The following is a 19524-nucleotide window of genomic DNA, read 5'->3' as shown; positions in this document are numbered from 1 at the left end:
ATATTTTCTTGACTTATACGGCCTGTTGTGTTTTGCTGGCATGTGTTTGAGTTTGTACATATGTTAAAACATATTTAATTACAAACAGGTCAAATACAAAAACGGTTTTGCACCACATTTCTGGTATACAAAAAGTTGCTAAATTTGATGCACCCCATATTTGCTTTTCCATATTTTTTTTCGGCACTGTTCATAAGTGACAAGTAAGAGTGCATAGGGGTCAGTGATTAAGTCAATAGATTTTTTAAAACTTTTGCCAGAATATTGTAACGCAAACGTTTAAAGAGGCGTAGATTTCAAGTACAGTCAAAAGTGAGTGTGTGCCTCAAACCCCAGTGGAAATGAGTATAAAACTAATGCATGAAACACCAGTCATAATAAGGGTACGTGCACACGATCAAGACTTGCTGCATCCTGGACGCGGTGGGTCCTGACCTGCGGAGGAGAACGCAGGAAACCGCAGCGGCCTGTGCCTACAATCGGGGTTCGGGGCGCTGCTGTCTCTCGCCTGTGATCTCCCTAGGGAGAATGCTTGCGACTCTGTAGCAAAGAATTGACATGCTGCGGCTGAGAAAAGCCGCACCGCAGGTTATTTTTTGCTGTGGGCCGCACGCGCACAATGGGCACAGGATTTCTAGAAATCCCATCCACTGTGTGTCACACTGTACATAAGGCTGGTAAGAAGTAATACAGCGAATTTCCCACTAGGTGGCAGCAGAGTGGTGAAAGTGAGTCAAATTAACACTGTAACAGAAAGGAGGCTGAAGTAGAGCAGAGTAACTTCAGCAGGCCCGTTCACAGGTGAACCACCAGGGGGCAATAGAGTAGACAAACAGTCAGGGTCTAGCCAGGAAGTCAAGTCATTACAGAGAGAGGGTCAAGATCAGATCAGAAAACAAAACCGAAGTCGGATGCCGGGAGATCAGGTATGCAGAGGAAAGCACAAAGGGCACAGGGAACAGAAGACAAGACTGGAGGGTGAGGAGACACAAACACAGGAAGGAGGATGAACCAGGATGGGTAAACAAATGACAGGAGAGGGAAGTCAGGGACTGGGAAAGAGGGACGAACGGTAGAGGGTACGGGTCAGAGCACAGTAAGTAGGAGTCAGATCAAACAGGAAAACTCACCAGAGCCAGTCACAGGCTGCAGAGCAAAACTATAACCAGCACTGGAATACTGGGGCAGCGCCAAGATATAGTGTCTACTGAAACCGGAACGAGGCCGATGGGAGTTAACCCCTGACATGACCAGGCCGGGTCTAGGAAACTCTGGAGTGGGAAATACTGGTCCTGGATCATGACACTGTGCTTGTACTGTACAACACAGCATTTTGGACGCAGCTGAAGCATGCTGTGTCCAAAACACTGCTAGCACTGATTGTGGGCACGCACCCTAAATTATCCCAAATTCAGGTGAACCTAAAATTGAGACAAACACCAGCAGGTAATCAAACACTGATCCACTTTGCTTATTCAAAGAACTGGGTCATCTAGGGTTCAATGATACTTTAAGGTATCTTATTCATCATTTTATATGAAGTTTTATATGAAACTGTTTCTTCTATCTAAAGTGCACAGGAATCATCAAATTTATTTAAGCTATGGGAGATGTAAATAATATTGCAGGGAAACATAAAGCAAGAATACAGCTTTTATTATAATAAATGCTGCCAGACATAAATTTCAATATAATCACTTGTAGCCATACGTTACAGAAGGATGTTTATAGTCATACTTGATAAGTATGACTCAAGATTTTCCAATGGTATTAGTCACTGGGGCGCTGTGGATCTTGCAGATAACCATGTAACTATTCATCACCAACGACTATCTGCTGACATAGAGCTATTGTCTAAATAGCAGCATAATGTGCACGTCAGTAATGGCTCTTCACATCCTTTATAAATGTGGTCCTTTTACTTCAATGAATTGCATTTATCATTTTTGTATATTACTATGGCATTTTGCATTAACAGTGTATTTTTTTACAAGGGTAAACTGACTTGTATTTGATCCCATATATCTAAAATAATATCACATGTCAAATCTACTAAGTGACAGTCTATACTCAAGACAGTCACAAACTACTGTTGAGAGAGTCAGAATCTATAAGGTCTTACGCTATGACCTGATGTAGTCAGGACATGGCTGGTCGGCCCCGGGACAGGGTACTGGCAGTCTGCCAACCAGTAGTTACTTATAAGGCAATGATGAGAGACCAATGTGACTTATTTATTGTCACATTTATAGCATTGCTGTTTATACAGCGGGTGAAATAAGTTTTGAATGAACACATCATCAATTTTCCAAGTAAATATATTTCTAAAGGAGCTATTGACATGAATTTCTCACCAGATGTCAGTAACAACCCATCCAATTCACCCAGGCAAAGAAATCAAACCATAGATGTCCATAAATTTAGTGATGAGTAATAATGAGACTTGACAAAGGGGAAAAGTATTGAACAGATATGGAAGTCATGACACCATCTGAAATCTATCAGTATTTAGAAAGCAATCCTGAAACTTAGTAATAATATCAGCTGGTTCAACTGATGGCCTATAAAAAGGTGTTTCATTACCAAGGTGCCACACAATAAACATCCCATGATGGATAAAGCCAGTGAGCTGTCTCAAGACTTTCACAACCTTAACCCCTTAACAACCCATGACGTACTGGGTACGGTTTTCAACAGCTGACATGTGTGCCTGCTTGCCACGGTTGGAATCGCTTCCTCCCGCGGCCATTAACCCCTTACATATCGCTGCCAAAATCTGGCAGTGATATGTATATGCACGCCGCCATGACAGTCACTTACCCCGCCCTCACCGGAAGTCACATGACATGATCACGTGACTTTCGGTGGTTGCCATGGTAGCACAGGGTCATGTGATGACACCTGTAGCTAACATGACTCACTTCCTCTCAATGCCGGAATATAGCCGGCATTGAAAGTAAAGCACCAAATCTGCAGTTCTCAGCTCTGTAGCTGAGATCTGCAGATAGTGCAGAGCGATCGGATTGCTGATTGCTATAGCCCCCTAGGGGGACTAGTAAAATAAAAAAAAAGTTTTAAAAAAATAAAAAAAAATAAAAAACCCTAAAAGTTCAAATCATCCCCCTTTCCCCCATTGAAAATTAAAGGGTTAAAAAAATAAAAAATATACACATAGTTGATATCGCCGCGTTCAGAAATGCCCGATCTATCAAAATATAAAATCAATTAATCTGATCAGTAAATGGCGTAGCGGCAAAAAAATTCCAAAAGCCAAAATTACGTTTTTTGGTCGCCGCAAATTTTGCGCAAAATGCAATAACAGGCAATCAAAATGTAGCATCTGCGCAAAAATGGTACCGTTAAAAACGTCAGGTTGAGATGCAAAAAATAAGCCATCACTGAGCCTCAGATCCCGAAAAATGAGAAAGCTACGGGTTTTGGAAAATGGCGCAAAACGTGCGCCACTTTTTTTGGACAAGCTTGTGAATTTTTCTTAACCCCTTAGACACAAGTAAACCTATACATGTTTGGTATCTACAAACTCGCACTGACCTGAGGCATCACATAGATACATCAGTTTTACAATATAGTGAACACCGTGAATAAAACATCCCAAAAACTATTGTACGATCACACTTTTTTTGGACAAGCTTGTGAATTTTTCTTAACCCCTTAGATACAAGTAAACCTATACATGTTTGGTAATTACAAACTCGCACTGACCTGAGGCATCACATAGATACATCAGTTTTACAATATAGTGAACACCGTGAATAAAATATCCCAAAAACTATTGTACGATCACACTTTTTTGCAATTTTTCCGCACTTGGAATTATTTTGCCGTTTTCCAGTACACTATATGGTAAAACTAATGGTTTCATTTAAAAGTACAACTTGTCCTGCAAAAAAAAGCCCTTACATGGCAAGATTGATGGAAAAATAAAAATGTTACGGCTCTCGGAAGAAGGGGAGCAGAAAACAAAAACGCAAAAACGGAAAGTGCCCGGGGGCTGAAGGGGTTAATATTGCAAAACAATGATGGAATTGTTTACAGAAGAATTTCAAAACTACTGAAGGCTCCAGTGAGCACTGTTGGGGCCATAATGCGGAAGTGGATCAAGAACATAATTTCACTATAAACCAGCCATAGCCAAGTGCTCACTGCAAGATTTTAGACAGAGGAGTGAAAAGAATTATTAGAAGAGTTTTCTAAGAGCCAAGGACCATCTGGGAAGAACTACAGAAAGACTTGGAATCACCAGGTACAATTGTTTCAAAGAGAACAATAAGTAATGCACTCAACCTCCAGGGCCTGTATGCACGCTCACCACACAGGACTCCATTGCTGGAAAAAAAAACATGTTCAAGCATGTTTAAAATTTACTCAACAACATTTAGACAAGCCTGTGAAATACTGCACTGAAAATGCACCAAAAACGCATTGCATTTTGGTATGTTATTCTGCCAAAAGATGCAGATTTGGTGCAGAAATGTCTGCAATCAAATATTCAACTAGCATCCATAGACTAATCCGGCAATTTGGCATTGAGTTCACCTGAGGTGGGTTCAGTGAGTTCACTTAAGGGTACGCTCACACGAGCGTATAACTCGCATGAGTATCGGACCGCATCACTCGGTGCGGCCGCACACTCTCCGGACAGGAGCATGTCAGCCGCATAGAAATACATGCAGCTGAGCCGCTCCTGTCAGCAGAGAAGCTAGGCGCGCCGGGTGATGCGGTCCGATACTCATGCGAGTTATACGCTCGTGTGAGCGTACCCTAAGGTGAATTCACTGAACTCAATGGCAAATTTTTGGAATGCGTGCGCAATTCAGTAATCCAGGATCATTCAATTCAATGTCATATTACCGAACTTGAGTTCAGTGAGCTGGGGATCACAGCTGGGGTACCATGGGAACAGCCAGCAGTGACCTCAGTTGAACTCACTAACGTCTCTGCTCTCTCAGCTGTGGAGAGCAGTGACATCAATGAGCTCGCATGAAGTCACAAGTGGCTATTCCCACTCAACCCCTGAGGCAACCTCAGGCGAACTCACTGACATCACGACTCTCACAGTTATGGCTCCGTCACTGTGTCCCTGCAGCCACAGTAATAGGTCACATTTTCTAATGTGACAGTGTACTGCAACCTCAGAATGTAGCAGAGCTGGGACCACCATGGGACATCATGTCTGTAAATTATGTCAGACCTGCAGGGGTGTTTTGAGGTTAATAAGATAGAGAAAGTGGGTGATTTTTCTCTGTTTTGTGTTTATTTCTTTTTACTTACATTATTAGTAATGGGGGGGGTCTCATAGGCTTCTACCCATTACTAATCCAGGGCTTCATGGCAGCTGTGATTTTTTGACAAATCATAGCTGTTAATAACTCATTATATTACCCCGATTCCCATTGTTCCAGACTAATTCTGGAGTGGCTTCAAGCTGCTGATTTTAGACTGGGGAGTAGCCAATAACCATGGACCTCCAAAAGCATGAGAATATCAGCACCAGCTGTCTACCTTACCTTGGCTGGTTATCAATATTGGGGGGACCACAAACCATTTTTTTTTAATTATTTCATCAAATAGTTTAAATAAAAACTGTGTATAGTCCCCTGTATTTTGACACAGTCAAGATGAAGCACACAGCTGGGGTCTGCAGCCTCCAGCTTTCTGCTTTATCTGCGCTGCGTATCAAAATACAGGAGACTCTACACCATTTTTTCGAATTATTTATATATTTTTAAACTCCACTTCGGGGACTCACACAGCTAGTGTGAGAGTAACCAATCAGAATCACCAAAACAGAGGGTGAGGGCCAGTCTGACTGCAACCAATCACAGACTCTGTCACAGAGGGTGGGTGGGGGAATCATTGAATATTCATAAGATTTAATGAGCGGACCTGGAAGAAGTTAATTCCCATTTTGCTTCCTTATGTGTTATTTATTTTTATCTGGGCAGCTGAAAACGAACATTAACAAGGACATCTGTGAGAAATGTTCAGGTTCACCCATCATTTGTCAGCACTTTGCTATTTAAACTGAGGACAGCATACTGTATGAGGTAAAAAAAAAAAAAAAAAAAAACAAGAAAAAACTGTATTTCTCTTATCAGTGTATGTGCAATTGTTTATATAAACTAATGGGTTTATTTCCCTGTGATTACCATTACAAGACTAGAAACTCACTTTAAAAGCAGTCTGGCACACACCCTGCTGTGATTGACCCCTCACAGACAATACAGAATCTCTATTGAGAGCCTGGAGTGGGAGGGACAACTCTTCTGTGTTCCTGAATCTAAAGGGTGCAACATCACTAACGATATATCGTCGGGGTCACGTTGTTAGTGACGCACATCCGGCGCCGTTAGCGACATCGCAGCTTGTGACACCCATGAGCGACGATCAACGAGCGCAAAAACATGAAAAATCGTTGCTCGTTGACACGTCGTTAATTTCCTTAATATCGTTGCTGTTGCAGGTACGATGTTGTTCGTCGTTCCTGCGGCAGCACACATCGCTATGTGTGACACCTTGGGAATGACAAACATCTCCTCACCTGCGTCCACCGGTGATGAAAAAGGAAGGAGGTGGGCGGGATGTTCCAGCCGCTCATCTCCGCCCCTCCTGCTATTGGACAGCTGCCGTGTGACGTCACTGTGACGCGGCACGAACCGCCCCCTTAGAAAGGAGGCGGATCGCCGGCCAGAGCGACTCCGCAGGGAAGGTAAGTCCGTGTTACAGGTGTTAGCGATGTTGTGCGCCACGGGCAGCGATTTGCCCGTGACACACAACCGACGGGGGCGGATACGCTCGCAGTGTGTAAAGTACCCTTTAATTCTTTTATTGTTTCAGAATGGCTTCTGCCAGTAATCTAAGGGGTACTTTACACGTTGCGACATTTCTACAACTAAATCGTCGGCGTAACGTCATTAGTGACGCACATCCGGCGCCGGTAGCGACATCGCAACGTGTAAATCCTAGGTGGAACAAAGAACGAGCACAGAAGCGTACAATCTCGCTGATCAGTGTAACGTCGTTCATTTCCATAATGTCGATGCGACCGCAGGTACGATGTTGTTTGTCATTCCAGCAGCTCTTCACATCGCTGTGTGTAAACCCGCAGGAGCGACAAACATCTCCTTACCTGTGTCCCGACGGCAATGCAGAAAGAAGGAGGTGGGCGGGATGTTATGTCCCGCTCATCTCCGCCCCTCCGCTTCTATTGGCCGGCCGATTAGTGATGTCGTGGTGACGTCGCTGTGACGCCGAATGCACCTCCCCCTTGAAGGAGGGATTGTTCGGCAGTCACAGCGACGTCGCCGAGCAGGTATGTGCGTGTAAAGATGCCGTTTATGATAATGTTTGCTACGGCAGCAATCACAAGATATTGCATGTACGATGGGGGTGGATGCTATCGCGCTGGACATCGCTAGCCAATACTAGCGATGTCGCAACGTGTAAAGTACCCCTAAGTGATACACCATTGGATTTAGAATCTCCTTGCCTACATTCTATTGCTGTCAGATGAGGTGGCAAAAACCTGCTGACAGATTCCCCTTAATATTTATTGAAGCATTAGTTTTGCACAAAAAAATGTTGTGTCTCTTGGTCTAAATCTGTTTTTGATAAAATTGCAAAAAGAAAACATAGATCATAAGTATGGTGGTGTGCCTAGTCAGGTGTATATAGCAGTAGATAGAGAGGACAAGGTCATTTTCCTGCGGTGCTTGTATAGAGCACTCCCAGTATATTCTCACTCTCTTATCCTTGCGATGTCCGTATTGTTCTTTTTTCTTTTCAGCCTTTAGTCAGATATATACAGTATGTAATCCAGACTTAATTGAAGATGTCTGGCCATTTGATGCCCCCCACAATATTAAACATTACAAAGGTATCACATCAGGGTATGTTCACACGTTGAGTATTTGCAGCAGATGTTTCAGCAGGACAAACCAGAGTGTTGGCAGGAACAACACTGGAGAAAATGTGCACCTTTTTTTAGTGCGTTTTTGATGCGCTTTTAAATGCATTTCTTTCCAATTGTGCAAAAACGCTTAAAGAGTTGACATGCTGAAGATTTGATACATGCACTAATGGTTCAAATCTGCAAGGAAAAAATAAGCAGACTTCAGAAATCTCATTGACTTTGTGGGCACTGCAATATACTGCGTTTTTTCAGAGTTAAAAACACACACACAAAAAAACAAAAAAACAAAACAGCAGCAAAAATGCAACATTGAAACAATGCAAATTGGGTTATTTACAAGTGTAGCAGATTTATTGAAAAACTTTCACGACTGATAGTCTGTTCTACTCATCTAAGGCTAGTTTCACACTTGCGTTGTGCGGCATCCGTCGCATTGCGTTGTGTGAGGGATGTAACGGATGCGTTGCATATAGTGGCACAACTGATGCGACGGATCCTGCAAAACAACGAAATCCATTGTAGCTTTTTTTGAGCAATGTACTCAACTGAGCTTGCGCAGTTGTGTAAAGACGGATCCGTCACAGGAATCCGGCAAATGCCGTATTCCGCCACCATAGGCTTCCATTATAAAAATGACGGACCCTGACAGAATCCACCACATTGCGTTTTTTTGGTGCTCTGGGAAGCGCAGAAAAACACTACATGCTGCGTTCTTGCAGCCCAGCGGAAGCAATGCAGCGTCGGCCGGCAAATACAACGCAAGGCCATCCGTCGCAATGCGTCATCAATACAAGTCAATGGGAAACAGCGCATATCCGTTAACGGATTTTGCTGTTTCCCAAAGCGACGGATTGCGACGGCTGCCAAACAACGCAAGTGTGAAAGTACCCTAATGGGACTGTTTTGGCAGCAAACAGAGTAGTTTCTGCAAGGTGCGTTGAGAAGAATGAGACAGTCGCAGATATTGCTGCAAAATATCTGCTATTTGTGAACTCACTCTTAGAAGACATTGGCAAAACCATTTTTTTTTGGTGATGGAGTTTCTCCTAAAAATTGTGTGATTGATTTGAGTCAAATCCTGATAAAAGTTGCGGTAGATATCAAATGTCATCCTATGCATTTGATAGATGGGCGGCGGGGTGCTCCAGCAGTTGTGGCAGTTACAACCTTCAGGCTGCAGCACAGCCCTAGGTCACTTCTTTGCACCGTAGCTGCCTTTCTAATAAAGTGGAAGGGTTGCTGGGACTTGTGGTGTGGGGCACTTACTTGCAGGCCGGAGACCAGGGCTTGTTCCATCTTCAGGACTGTTTCCCAACTGCCGGTTGCAGCAGGTCCCAGTGCCCTCAAACACCACACAATGACACAGACTTTTCTGAACAAAAACATCTGTTTACTTGTAACATCTCTTTCTAGTTACAGGGGACATCATCCTTAATAAATACAATCATTTGGGCATACGTTCTGGCTTTTCTCTTCGGTCGTTGCCATTAGGGACCAGAGCTACTGTTAATTTCTACATTTTTCCGGTCGACTGCTTCCCTGGTACTTGGGCTCCCTAAGCTCCTCTTCCTCTCCTTCAGTGTCATTATCTAAGGCAGACTCAACCGTCTTTCCAGTCAGTCAGGACCTACTCCTCTCTCAAGGGCCCACTAACCTTTCGCTGACTGAGGGGATTCGTTAGGTCTCTGCCAGGGAACAGCAACTACCCGGGCCACACTGTGTGTTCGGCACCCGGATTTGACCCACAAGGTCATCTCTCACCTCTCACAGATGCCGTCCATTACTCTCCCTCAGGGACTCTCCTCACACTAACTGACTTCTTAACCATTATTTTTCGAACTAAGCCCCTCCCCTTCACTAACGCCCTCTACTCGGGAACACCAGGGAAGCAGCTTACACATGGTTGCCACCTAGTGGCCGTTTAAACACATTACACCAGAACATAAACTTTAAACATTACATTTTACACACAGTACGCACACAGCTCTGAGGCGGCCGAGCCGTATACACCATTACACATTGCAGAAGATAAAACCCATTGTAAAAATCTGCAACATAATATAATAAATAAATGCTGTCTGCACTGGGGGTCATCCTACATTGCGGAATTATAGTTTGGCCGCATGTGTTTGAAATTTAACAACATATAATTCACATTGCCGCAATTGTAACGTCTTGGATTTTCCAACTGCAAATCTGGACAGAAAATCTACAAAGAATATGCTGTGGCGCCCCTGACCTGGTCAGGCACCACTGAGTACTGCACCCATGCTGGGGACAGTACAACACAGGTAATCCAGAAGGCTGACTGGGGTGTGGTACACAGGCGCATAGTGATCAGGTCTCACACATGTACCTTTGAGAGGACCCCTGGGGATCCCAGGAGGGGGAAAAGCCTTCACCTCCACTGGAATAGTGGAGGGGGCCAAAAGCCTCCATCTCCTCTCAAGGGGTGTGGTAAGAGAATCTGGTTGCTAGGTGGCGTAGGCAGGCACAAAAGGGAAAAGAGAAGGAGGAGTAAACAGTCTGCAGCAGAGTGTGGAGGAGTGAGGAGCAGGAAAGTGAAGCTCAGACAGGAGCAGCAGTGAAGGTCCCAGATGTGAGCCGGTTCAGAGCAGAGTCCAGGGAGCTCCGAGGAGAGCTGACCCCTTCCCCTGGGCTGCTGTAGTCTGACAGCGTCCGCGCAGTGGCTACCGACGGGGGAGAACGGTCAACTAGGAGTGCTACCCGAAATCCATCTTCAGCTAGAGAGAGAGCAACGGAGTGGGAAGTAAGGAGACTGCTAGAGAGTACCAGGCCCAAACGGGCGGCAGATCCCGAAGCGGAGATAGATCCAGCTTTCTTTTGCTAAACCTGCCGGTGTGGGGCTCTCAAAGCCCACGTCACAACACCACAAAAGCCGCAGCCACGTAGCCACAGTTAGGGCCCATAGGTCACAGGAGGCAAGCAGCTGGAGTGATCTGGTCCAGGCGACAAGCAAACGGCAAACGAAGGGGAGAGAGGCTGCAGCATCTTCCCTGGGTGACCCCCATAGGGACTCAAAGTCGGGGTTACCCCAAACCACCAAGGGCTAAGGAAGGCGAGTTAGTAGTCACCCTCACAAGTCAGCCTGAAGGACACCTGGTTCCCACTTGGTTCATCCCAGCTACGCCCGGGTCACTCACCCTGCCATCAACTGTGAGTAAAAACCCTGAAAGACATCCTGCCTGTGTGGAGTCATTCTGCGCCTTGTAGTTCTACACATCTACACAGGGCCCTGGGGCTTGCCTCACTCTCAGGAGGCTACTACAACTGGCTGCACCCACCATCAGCCCCAGGCATCCCTTAACCTGCAGTGGCGGTCCCCACTGACCGCAAATCTGAGAGTGGCGTCACGACAAACTACAAAGAAGGTTTCCTACCTGTGACCAGACAGATCCATCTACGTGGAGTCCCTGAAGGTAATGCACCGACACAGCGTTTGCGGGGCTTCACATCTGGCGTCACGAACAGGATAAGGACTAGACCTGTCCAGACAGGTGACCATGTGCCTGGGCGGTCCGCTTGAAAAATTGGAAGCGCCGCCATATTGCCACCATGAAAAGCGCGCTGAAAAACAACAGCAGCCCGCGCTGGAAGAAGTTACCGCCCACGAAGAGGTGTGGCTACCCAGAGATCCCCTGCAGAGTTCTGACCTCGCTTGTGAAGAGAGCGGAAGCGTCCAGAGACGTCGGGACAGAAAGGGAGCCAGAAGCCTGCTGCTGGGAGAGGAGCTGTTGAAAGAGGCAGAGCGGAAACTGAACAGCTTGCTACTAGAGGCAACGGCGAGTCCACTGCTGGGAAATCGTGCAGAAGAGGGCGCAGAAGAAATGGCGTCTGACCGCAGAAACCCAGAACCGGGCTCCGCTGCCTGGTGGTATCGGGAGCTGGCCCAGTTCTGCGACCGACTGGAGACCCGGGTCGTGGAGCAGATCAGAGAAGAACGCATGGAACTTCTGGAGATGGCTGCCGCGGTTCAGGCCTATGAGAGGGGAACCGCACGACGAGTGCCAGACCGGACGGCGACGACTCAGACCCCGATGCTGCCACCGATGGGTGAGTCCAGTATTACCCCTGCCGGCCCGGATGCCCCGACCCCTGCTGCCACGCCCGCGGTCCCTGAAGAGGCGCCCGGCGCGGCGACGCTGACCCAGGCCGCAGCCACGCCAGGTGCGGCCCGCCAAGCCCAGGCCGCCGCAGCGATGCCCTGCGCGGCCCGCCAAGACCAGGCCGCCGCCATGCCGAGCGCGGCCCGCCAAGACCAGGCCGCCGCCATACAGGGCGCGGCCCGCCAAGAGATTGCATCACCACTTACCCCGGCCTGCAAGGCCAGAGCAGACACCGCTCCCCAGTCCAAAGAGGTCCCTGCTGGAAAGCCCACGCTGGGGGAGGACCCCGCATACTGGCAGCTGAAGGCTGACATGGAGGCCAAGTTTCCACAATGGTTGGTGGACCAGTACATGCTCCCTCCGCATACCCCCAAGAGGATTCCAGCAACCCCTGCAGCAACCACGCCAAAGAGTCCCCCGCCTGGGCCTGCTGAAGAAAGCCCATCCCCAGCACTGCCACCAAAGGAGTGCCAAGAAGAACTAAGGGGGAGAGGAGGCCAGGAAGCTGAGGAGCTGACTCAGGAGCCATCAGCAGCGGATCCATGCCCCGAGCCAGAGATGCTGCCGTATTCCCGCTGGGACGAGGAAGACCTGACACCTTCTGCTGAGGAAGATCTGCCCCAAAGCCTCACCTGGGAGCTTGTAAGCTGCACTTCGCAGAATCCAGCCCGCAAGACACAGCGCCGCAGTAGAACCCAGTCTTTCCCTGCACCGCCATCCCCAGAGCAGAGAGAAGTCACGGCTAGAGACCTACAAGAAAAACGGTTCCTGAGAAGGTCCAAAGCCCAGGTCAGAGGACCCCTTTGTAGAGGAGTAGTGGAGGACTTCAGCCTAAAGTCAGGATACGGGTTCATTGTTGCACCTGGTATCAAAGAAGGTATCTTCGTCAATAGAAGAGATGTGAGAGCTCATCTGCCCAGAGGACACCCTGGCAGAAACTTAAAGATGGGAGACACCGTGCAGTTTACCCTGCATCAAGGCGAAAGAGGCTGGTACGCGCTAGATGTAGTACCATGTCCCAAAGAAGAAAGGAAAGACAGTAATAAAGAAAGAAAAGACCAAAGACCTAATGATGAGACCACTACAGATGAGGAAAAAGGTCAAGAAACCAACAGGTGCCGCAGCCCTACAGGCCCAAGCCCTGGTGAAGAGGAATCTGCATAAAGTAAAGCATACAGCAAGTTAAAATTTTGAAAAGTTTGTTTTGCAACGTTTTAAAGTTCAAGAATGTGCCCACATAAACTATTGTGAGAAATAAACCTTAAGGCTATGAACTGGCTATAGCCACAAACTCTCGCAGTGTAAATAGTTACACCAAAAGGGCACCACCACCACCAGAGTCAGCCTGTTTAGGGGCTTGGCTCGTCTGCAACCAGGAGGAGCCCGTCCGTATATAGGGCCTTGGCTCACCTGCGACCAGAGAGCATGCCTGTTTATGGGGCCTGGCTCTCCACCACAAAGAGGGTACCTGGTCAGCACCAACTGTGGAGGCCGCCGCTGCATCCTGCCAGAAGAGGCTGAAGGCGCGGATCCACCAAGCCAGGTATACCCTGAAACCACCAGCCCATGAAAGCCGCCTCTACATCCTGCCAGAAGTGGCTGAAGCCGCGGCCAACGGGAGAGGCAGATTGGAGGAAAGGTCTGGGGAAGTAGATGGCCCAGATCTGGTTACCAAAAGGACCGGTGACCTGCCTCCTGAAAGGGTTTGGGTGGGTTAACGGACTTGTGGGTGGAGGGTGGTGATGTATGATAGCTGGTGGTCTTAAAATGTTTTACATGTTTTAATGTTTTATGCATTTTTAAAATGTTGTCTTGCAGCCCGAGGACGTGCTGGTGATAACTAAGGGGGAATGTGGCGCCCCTGACCTGGTCAGGCACCACTGAGTACTGCACCCATGCTGGGGACAGTACAACACAGGTAATCCAGAAGGCTGACTGGGGTGTGGTACACAGGCGCATAGTGATCAGGTCTCACACATGTACCTTTGAGAGGACCCCTGGGGATCCCAGGAGGGGGAAAAGCCTTCACCTCCACTGGAATAGTGGAGGGGGCCAAAAGCCTCCATCTCCTCTCAAGGGGTGTGGTAAGAGAATCTGGTTGCTAGGTGGCGTAGGCAGGCACAAAAGGGAAAAGAGAAGGAGGAGTAAACAGTCTGCAGCAGAGTGTGGAGGAGTGAGGAGCAGGAAAGTGAAGCTCAGACAGGAGCAGCAGTGAAGGTCCCAGATGTGAGCCGGTTCAGAGCAGAGTCCAGGGAGCTCCGAGGAGAGCTGACCCCTTCCCCTGGGCTGCTGTAGTCTGACAGCGTCCGCGCAGTGGCTACCGACGGGGGAGAACGGTCAACTAGGAGTGCTACCCGAAATCCATCTTCAGCTAGAGAGAGAGCAACGGAGTGGGAAGTAAGGAGACTGCTAGAGAGTACCAGGCCCAAACGGGCGGCAGATCCCGAAGCGGAGATAGATCCAGCTTTCTTTTGCTAAACCTGCCGGTGTGGGGCTCTCAAAGCCCACGCCACAACACCACAAAAGCCGCAGCCACGTAGCCACAGTTAGGGCCCATAGGTCACAGGAGGCAAGCAGCTGGAGTGATCTGGTCCAGGCGACAAGCAAACGGCAAACGAAGGGGAGAGAGGCTGCAGCATCTTCCCTGGGTGACCCCCATAGGGACTCAAAGTCGGGGTTACCCCAAACCACCAAGGGCTAAGGAAGGCGAGTTAGTAGTCACCCTCACAAGTCAGCCTGAAGGACACCTGGTTCCCACTTGGTTCATCCCAGCTACGCCCGGGTCACTCACCCTGCCATCAACTGTGAGTAAAAACCCTGAAAGACATCCTGCCTGTGTGGAGTCATTCTGCGCCTTGTAGTTCTACACATCTACACAGGGCCCTGGGGCTTGCCTCACTCTCAGGAGGCTACTACAACTGGCTGCACCCACCATCAGCCCCAGGCATCCCTTAACCTGCAGTGGCGGTCCCCACTGACCGCAAATCTGAGAGTGGCGTCACGACAAACTACAAAGAAGGTTTCCTACCTGTGACCAGACAGATCCATCTACGTGGAGTCCCTGAAGGTAATGCACCGACACAGCGTTTGCGGGGCTTCACAATGCCACTTGTGAACATGATCATAAGAAGCTTTTTTCATGATGACAAATATCCATATATTTATGATTGCCTTATTCTGTCTGTCTGTCTTTCTGTCTTGCTCCAAAATTATGTCATTACAGTGATAACCGTCGCCACACCGCGCGCGCTATAGAGCCTGTGACCAACGGCTACGCTAACTGAGCAGCCCGAACTACGGGCCAACAGGACTACGCCCGACACTTTTCCCCGCACCCACACAGAGCCCCGACTCCCCTGTGAGTGCTGCACCCCCAGGAGCCCACATCGGCAACCCAGCCGACACATACCCACCGCTCGCCTCCGCCCCCCGCACATATTACCCCACTCGGTTACCCCCCTCGCACTCTGCCCTCCGCATGTATACACTGAACACACACAAACACACGAATAGTCACCTGTCCCCAGCCATGCAGTCCCCAGCACTGACGTCCTCAGCGCCATAGCCCCGCTCGGGTCCACCCCCTCTGCACTCCGCACCCCACACACATTACCCCGCTTGGCTCCGCCCTCCGCATGTATACACTGAACACACACACACACCTGGATAGTCACCTGTCCCCAGCCATGCAGTCCCCGGCACTGACGTCCTCAGCACCATGGCCCTGCTCAGCTCCACAGCCCCGCACTCCGCCCCCCGCACACATTACCCCGCAGGATGGGGGCACATGTCAGGATAGTGGCTGCACCACGATGGGGGCACATACTAGCATTGGGCCACATCACAGCATCAGCATATTTTTATTTAACTTTACACTGATCATGGCCTTCTTTCATTACAAGCCATGGACAGCATTAAACATTAGACTCATCTATTAAAACTGTTCCTTTTGTTGTTTGTCATTTTAAAACCAATAAACAATTATAAGAATACTAACTTAAACCTAACCCATCCAGTCCATTCATTACCTTATTATTCAATCTGCTAACCTACATACACATTCAAGCCTACCCGATACGTTAGAATCGGGCCACCTTCTAGTATTGTATAAACATGACACACACACACACACACACACATATGCTCAATTTTCTAATACACACATCTACCCTATGAAAAGATCTATGCCAATTTTAGACAAAGCCTGCAGTAAACATATTCTGAATACATTTAGAAAGGCAGTTATTCCATAGGAACATATACCAATTATGGACAGTAATGTGAACGGCTGAGGCAGATACCGTACACACGTATGCTGAAGCCATTTTCCATTGTTATTAAATTCAGTAACACATGTCAATGCCATGTAAGGTCTCAGAGATCGTGTTTTATTCACAAAAAACTGTATAAGAAGACAATGGAATGCATTTAAGGAAAAAAAAATCAGCTCAGGATGTTCACTTGTCTGGGAGAGGAATCTGCAGAAATAATAGCTTTCTTGCTCCCCCTGCTGAGATTCAAACAATGTAGTGTTCAGCCAAGGCGAAGATGCAGTTAGAATGAAATTATAGTTTGCAAGCAGCTCAGTAATTGCTATGTGAGGAGCTTACTTCTGGTGAGCTCAAACCATTCCTGGTGGAAGACTTACTTCACTTGTAAAATGCGAGGTTTGTCATTTTAGTTCTTTGTTGATCTTGTTCTTGGACATCAAACAATAAAATGATTTGTAATGGAAATATAAATTGTATTACTTTAAAAATGTTATGCCTTTAGAAATTATAATGTCATATACATGCACAATAGACAGCGATTTAAAACGTGTAAAACATTGTTCACTGGCAATAAATTAATTACTTGTGATATCTCTAAAAGAACTTTCCAAAGACTGTTACTTAGTGCTGTCCTATGAGTGTTGTTAAAAAGAATTTGTCAGCATGATTTTGTAAGGTAAAATAAAGACATGACTATAACTGCGCAGTAATACTGATTAAATTGATACCTTTGGTGAAGAAATCAGCTTTGTTGTTCTTCATCAATCATCATTTAACGTTTTCTGCTAATAAGATTTTGGATTTTGGTGCACAGGGGTCGGACTGTACACTGGAACTTCTCCTCCCTGTCTGTGATTCCCCGACCCTTCTGGATGCCTCCAGTCTATGAATGACAAGTCACTGCTGAGATTTCAAACAGAGTTGGCAGGTTACTCTTAGACCGGAGGTAGCCATAAGGGATGAGGAATCATAGACAGGGAGGAGAAGATCCATTCTACTATCCGGCCCCTGTTGCTCCAAAATCTAATTAGTAGATAACTTCAAGAAACTCTAGAAACTCCGTGTCAGATGCAACAATGCAGACCCAAAACATAACTGAGCTTCCTCATGTAGTACTTGTAAGAGTCATGGGTGAGGGCTTCACTTCTTGGCTCACCATAGCATGCTACATGAACAGGAGATTGCTGTATGTGTGAGTGGTATAATGTCATCGCCATGAAGACCACTGTTGCGAACCGGCGTTGCCATAGCCGCAAGCAGCCTGATGCGGTTCCTGTTGCGCCCAGGCGCCGGCTGCCATTCTTGGCCGTGCCTCGGGTCGTCCAGTTGGCTGCTCCTTCCACCACGTGTAAGTGTGGAGAGGCGGCTAGTGCGCATGCGCGCGCCGATTTACCCCAGCCAGAGTCTAAGCCCGATGTTTTGCCTACTGAGCATGCTCAGCCTGATTGTGTCATTTCTGAGACTAAGTCCTCAGTTCAGGCTACTGAGCATGCTCCCACAAATAATCCTAACAGCCTCTTTGCACAGGTACTTGGACTTCGTGCTGTGTCTAAGTTCTGGGATGTGCCTACTGAGCATGCTCAGGCAGATAGTCTGATTTCTGAGTCTGTTGTTCAGGCTACTGAGCATGCTCAGGTACTTAGTGCATCAGAGGCTAGGTCTGGTAAGGACCTCACTAAGCATGTCCGTGAGGTGGCAAGTCCTGATAGGGCAGAGGGTGTCAGGTGTCCTGATGACGTGGCCACTCCAGACTGGCTCGCAGAGGCCCGCCCCTATGATCTGGCACCTCACCATTGGTCGTCAGACGATGACTGATGAAGTGTTTGGGGCGTGGCTGCCATGAGGTCATCAATGACGTGGCGGTTCCGGATAGGCCGCTGGTGACGTTGCTGCTGACATGGCACTCTGCTATTGGACCTTGGTGGTTCCACTCTAGGTTTGGGGTGGACCCAGGTTATAAAAGGGGCTGGAGACAACATGGAGGTGCGCAGTCTTCATTTAGAGTTCATGGTGGCATAAGCTTTGTTGGAAGTGGTAGGTAGGGCTAGGCGAACAGTGCCTGTCACGCCAAGATTCGGGGCTCAGCACATCAGGGTCAGGCGCCGTGCTTCCTTGCTGCCGTTCCAGTTGTGCTATAGCAGTCCAGTGGCGTTAACTGGATTGCGGCTGCTGTGTCACCTGTCCGTTTGTGCCTCCTACGCACACAGACAGCATACCTGTTGCGTTACTTGTCCGGTTGTGTCCTCTACACACACGGACTGCATACCTGCTGCGTCACCTGTCCGAGAGTGCCCTCTATGCTCACGGACAGCGTATTCCAGAACCCCTGTGGAGTTAACAGGGTGTTCCTGGATTGGGTGTGTGAACCCTATTTCTCTCCTCGGCTTTCCAGTCAAATGCTACTGGTGTGACTAACTGGTCTGACGTGTCCTTCACACACGTGGCCAGTCGAGTGGTGATCAGAAGCGCTAATCGAATGACCGCTTGGCCTGACGTGCCTTACACACGTGGCTGACAGGGCGCTGTCACAGCGGTCTTCTCGGTCAACGCTAACTGGTTACCATCCGGCCTGACGTGTTCCCTACACACGTGGTCGGAGTAGCACCCACTCCACCGAAACGCTAACTGGGTTGTCGTCCACTTTGACGTGTCCTTACACACGTGACCGGTTCCCAGGTCTCCTGGGTTATCTCTGAGTCATCAGCTCTATAGTCTCCGCCTAACCCACAGGGTGCCAGCAGCTCCATTGCCATCTGGAGCACGGTGGGCCCCGACTGGCGATTGGGATATATACCCCCTGGTCCTAATCTGCCGGTTCCCCCGTAACACCTCCTTAAGCTATTTTTTCTTCAGGATAATTACACCAACCGAGATATGAACCCACCTCTTCCGACAAGCCTACAACCTGCAGTAACACTCAGTCCACTATAGTGCCCCATGACCATCTCCACCCTTATCTACTGTATCATAACCCATCCCTTGTAGACTGTGAGCCCTTGCGGGCAGGGTCCTCTCACCTCCTGTCCCTTGTACTGCTCCCTCTCCCTATCTGGCTAGGCTTAACCCTTCACAAACACGAGGGACTCTAATTCTATCCAGGGGGAACCACTGACCTTGCCCGGTTTCTGCACTACAATTCTCATCAACTTGACTCTTTATCATATTACCCTTACAATAACATCATTATAACTTA

The sequence above is a fragment of the Anomaloglossus baeobatrachus genome, chromosome 6 (assembly GCF_048569485.1).
Source record: "Anomaloglossus baeobatrachus isolate aAnoBae1 chromosome 6, aAnoBae1.hap1, whole genome shotgun sequence".
NCBI lineage: Eukaryota > Metazoa > Chordata > Amphibia > Anura > Aromobatidae > Anomaloglossus > Anomaloglossus baeobatrachus.
This window is presented reverse-complemented; position numbering follows the sequence as displayed.